This window comes from Podarcis vaucheri, assembly GCF_965113315.1.
Source record: "Podarcis vaucheri genome assembly, chromosome: 6".
Taxonomy (NCBI): Eukaryota; Metazoa; Chordata; class Lepidosauria; order Squamata; family Lacertidae; genus Podarcis; species Podarcis vaucheri.
In genome coordinates, this window is record NC_138764.1 from 282,501 (window position 1) to 287,500 (window position 5,000).

Below are 5,000 nucleotides of genomic sequence, written 5' to 3' on the forward strand. Positions count from 1 at the left end.
CCTAACCGTAAACCTAACCCTAACCCTAACCCTAAGCCCAATCCTAACCTTAACCCTAACCCTAACCCTAACCCTAACCCTAAGCCCAATCCTAACCTTAACCCTAACCCTAACCCTAACCCTAACCGTAACACTAACCCAAACCCTGACCCTAACCCTAACCGTAACCCTAACCTTAACCCTAACCCTAACTCTCACCCTAACCCTAACCCTAACCCTAATCTTAACCGTAACCGTAACTCTAACCCTAACCCTAACCCTAACCCTAACCCTAACCCTAACCCTAACTCTAACAACAATCCTAACCCTAACCCTAACCGTAACCCTAACCCTAACCCTAACCCTAAGAGAAACGCTAACCCTAACCCTAACCCTAACCGTATCCGTAACCATAACCGTAACCGTAACCCTAGCCCAAACCCTAAACCTAGCCCTAGCCCTAGCCCTAACCCTAACCCTAACCCTAACCCTAATCCTAACCCTAACCCTAATCTTAACCGTAACCCTAACCCTAACCCCAACCCCAACTGTCAGGGGTTCAGGAGCAGAGACGCAGAGAAGGGAGGAAGCAGAGAGCGAGGGGGAGGAATCCGAAGGGAAAATGAGTGATGATGACGACCCGAGATCTCCAAGCCTAAGCAGTGAGTCAGAGGACTCCCAAAAGGGAGCCCCAGTGAGCAGAGCAAGGGGGGGATCCGGGGGGACACCCCAGGAGGAAGGGAACAGAGGTGATTCAGAGAGTAGCAGCTGGAAGTCGGGACCCACGCTCATAACTGAGGGCGGCAGCAGCTGGAAGTCGGGACCCACGCTCAAGACTGAGAGCAGCAGGGAGGAAGGTAGCCAGGCATCGGGTTCCGGAGGCTGTCAGCAGGAGGGAGGGCACGAGTCAGGGGTGGTCACGCCCTCCTCAGAGAGCGAGGCAACGGTTAAGAGGAAAGTAGAGAGTTGGGCGCGCGCGCCAAGTTCAAATGCAGCGGAATCTGGAGCAGTAAGCAGCCCGGAGAGTGAGCCAGGTCCCAAAGCCCGCCGACCTAGGGCAGAAGGTGTAGAGCTGCACGCTGCAGTTCGGAAATGAAACCTGTAACTTAATAAAGACTCTTATAAAGTGAACGCTGGCGGACTTGGTCCTATGTGAGCTGGGACTGGGTGGCAGCTCTGACAGTAAGACCCGTCTCTCAAAAGCTTCGGACACCTGATATCTCGCAGCGGAGAGAGAGGCAGCTGGAGGAGGGGATCGGTGTTTGGGAGCAAGCTCACGACGGTTAGCAGAGATGACGGAAGCAGAGACAGTTGCAGCGCTGCAACAGGCAGTTACCCAATTGAACGCGGAGGTACTGGCATCCAAGAAGAGGGAGGAGGATGCGGCAGCCGCCTACAGAGATCTCCACGCCAGGTTTGAAGCATGGGTTAAACACGGGCAGCCAGGACCCAGACCGGAGGGGGTTGGGTTGGCACGGAGAGCAGGAGGGCTTGTGGCTCACTTCGATGGGAATTTACAACAGTACCCCAATTTTCGAGCAGACGTAATGTGCGCACTGCAACTGCTGGCAAAAGACTTTAGAGATGAGGAAGAGAAAGTGGGGTTCATACTATCCCATTTGCATGGGGATGCTAAAGCGTGGCTACGCAATTTGTGGAGGGATAAAGATCCGGCGCTTCAGAATGCAGATGCCTTTATCAAAGCGATGGATGCGTGTTTTTTGTCTACTATTGATGTGGATCTTGCCCGACGGGAGATTCATGGACTAAAACAAGGGAGGGCAAGCGTCCGGCAGTACCACGCCCGCTTTTTTGCGCTGGTCAGTGCCTTAGAGTGGGACCGGGATTCGCCCCCTGTCAGAGACCTGTTCTGGGAGGGTCTAAGCTCTGCGGTCAAGGATGAGATTGCAAGGGGGGAGAGGCCCCGAAGCACGCAGGAGGTGGTCCAAAGGGCGCTGACTGTGGGGGTGAGGCTGGAAGAACGTCCATGGTGCAGAGATGAAGGACGTGGAGGGCGCGAAGCAGCGAGAAGTTTCTCTTTCATTCCAAGAGAAGCAGCGCGTGCGCAATCCACACCTCCGCCTGGAGGGGGAGGGGAACCGATGGAGGTTGGAGGTGCAAGGGCTCAGTCAGCAGCCAGAGCCCAAGCACCGACAGCAGTGAAAGCGAAGCCTCCTAGAGGGAACAGGAAGTGTTACATCTGCGAGGATCCAGGCCATTTGGCGAAAGAGTGTCCCCGGAGGCTCCACAAGCACACTGCAGCCTCAGCAATGGTGACTGCAGCAACGCAGCAAGGAGAACCACAGCAGGGAAACGACGATGTCTGGCTGGAGACAGAGGCACTGGGGCCCAGCCAGACGCATCAGTGAAGCAGTCCCCAGCGATCTTGCAACCCACGGACCCCCTCCCACCCAAACCAGTAGTGCAGCTCACAGCATCTCTCCAGCTACCCGATGGCGTCACTATCGAAGTGCCGCTTTCTGTGGATTCTGGAAGCAACGCAGACTTTATAGCGCAGGATTTTGTGGAGCAGCACGCTATACAGCTACTGCCTGCCACTCTGCCCCTGCAAGTCGTCACAGTGGATGGCAGAGAGTTGCTAGGGGGGCAGGTGGTGAAGCAAACGCCACCGATGGTGATGCGCCTTGGCAACCACAGGGAAGTCATCAGTTTTAATGTCACCCAACTGTCGGACACGCCCATTGTGTTGGGCATGAGTTGGCTGGACAGGCACAGTCCGACACTGGCTTGGTACCAGAGACAGCTGATCTTCGGCTCCTCTTATTGCGCAGAACACTGCATCCTGCCCAGACAGGAGGGAGAGGAGGAGGAATCACAACTGCAGTTGGGAACGTTGCAAGCAGTCCCCCACAAATACGCAGACTTTCTGGAGGTCTTCTGCGAGAAAGAGGCTGACAAGCTACCACCGCACAGGCAATATGACTGCAAGATTGACCTCCTACCAGGGGCGACGCTGCCGAAAGGGAAGCTGTATTCCATGTCTGAGGACGAATTACAGGAACTCAAACAGTTCATAGATCACAATTTGCAGCGCGGTTTCATCCGGGAGTCCAGGGCAGTAGGGGGCAGTCCTGTTTTCTTCGTGAAGAAGAAAGACACGCCCCAAAAAAGACTGGTGGTGGATTTTCGCCTCTTAAACAAGATGACCAAGCCTTCTGATTTCCCCATGCCCAGGATTGACGACCTACTAGCGACGGTGCGCAAGGGACGCGTGTTCACCAAGTTGGACCTGCGAGGTGCGTACAATCTCATCCGCATGAGGGAGGGCGATGAGTGGAAGACAGCCATGTTCACGCCTCTGGGCACCTACGAATACAGAGTGATGCCGTTTGGATTGCAAAACGGTTCTCACTGTTTCCAAGCTTTCATGCATCATGTGTTGGCGGGACTCCTTTACAAGAAGTGCGTCTGCTTTCTGGATGACATCCTGATATTCTCCGAATCGCAGCAAGCCCATGACCAAGATGTTCGGGAGGTGCTGAAGAGGCTGCAGCAGCATAGACTGTACGCCAAACTGGAGAAGTGCCAGTTCGACACGACGGAGGTGGATTTCTTGGGTTACAAGTTGTCGGACAAGGGGCTAGCCATGGACAGCGCCAAGGTTCGTGCGGTGTTGGATTGGAAGAGCCCGCGCAACCGGAAGGAGGTCCAGCGGTTTGTCGGCTTCGCCAACTTCTATCGCAAGTTTATCAAGGGGTTCGCGATGCAGACGGCGGCCATTACGGACACGCTAAGCTCCAAGAAAAAGAAATTCATCTGGACGGAGCAGGCGGAGCAGTCCTTTCAAGCACTCAAGCGTCTCTTCGCGTCGGAAGAGCAACTGCTGCATATCGACCCCAGCAGACCGATGCGGGTAGAGACAGACGCGGCCGATAGAGCAGTGGGAGCTGTCCTGCTGCAAAGGGACCCACAGGGGGTCTGGAGGCCGGGAGCGTTCTACTCCAGAAAGCTCAGCAAGTCGGAGCAGAACTACACCATCTGGGACAGGGAGTTGCTGGCCATTCATGCAGCTTTCAAGGCGTGGAGGCACTTCCTGATCGGCGCCAAGCACACGGTGCAGGTCTGCACGGATCACAAGAATCTGGAGCACTGGCGCACGGCTCAGTTCCTGAACCAAAGGCAGATACGTTGGGCGGAGTTCTTTGCTGACTTCAATTTCCGAATAGAGTACGTCCCAGGCGACACCAACGTCATGGCGGATGCACTGTCCCGCAAACCGCAATACCTCGAAGAGGCGACGCCAGCGGCAGCCATGCACATCTTCGCGCCAACAGCGTGGGCGTGCGCTTCAGCCACAGTAGACCTGGATGCGGTGCGGCGGGCGTTGCAGGACGACTCCTTCGCGCAGGCGAAGATGGCAGAGGTGCACAAGGGCACGGCGAAGGGCGACGAGTTCCAGATACGAGACGGCTTGCTCTTACGTAAAGGGGCCATCTACGTGCCGGGAGACGAACTTCGCGCCAGGGTACTGCAGCAGCTGCACGACGCACCCACGGCCGGGCACTTTGGCACGGAAAAAACGGTGGAATTAGTCGCAAGGGACTTTTGGTGGCCCAGACTGAGAGGGGAAGTCGCGGACTACGTTGCGAGGTGCGACACCTGCCAGAGGGCCAAACCGGTGCACAAACCACCGGCGGGACTGCTGGAACCGCTGCAAACGCCGTTTGAACCGTGGGAGAGGGTGGCCCTGGACTTTGTTACGGATCTACCCAGCTCGAGAGGCAGGACAGCTGTACTAGTGGTGGTGGACTTGTTCACCAAGATGGCACATTTCATTCCGTGTGCGAAGGTGGCCACGGCGGAACAAACCGCCAAACTGTTCATAGATCACGTGTTCAAAGTGCATGGTCTGCCGCGGTCTATCCTGTCCGACCGCGGGCGCCAGTTCGTCTCGAATTTCTGGCAGAAGCTGATGAGTTTTCTAAATGTCAAGGTCGATCTGGCATCAGCAAGACACCCGCAGACCAACGGGCAAGCAGAGAGGGTCAATGCCATCATGC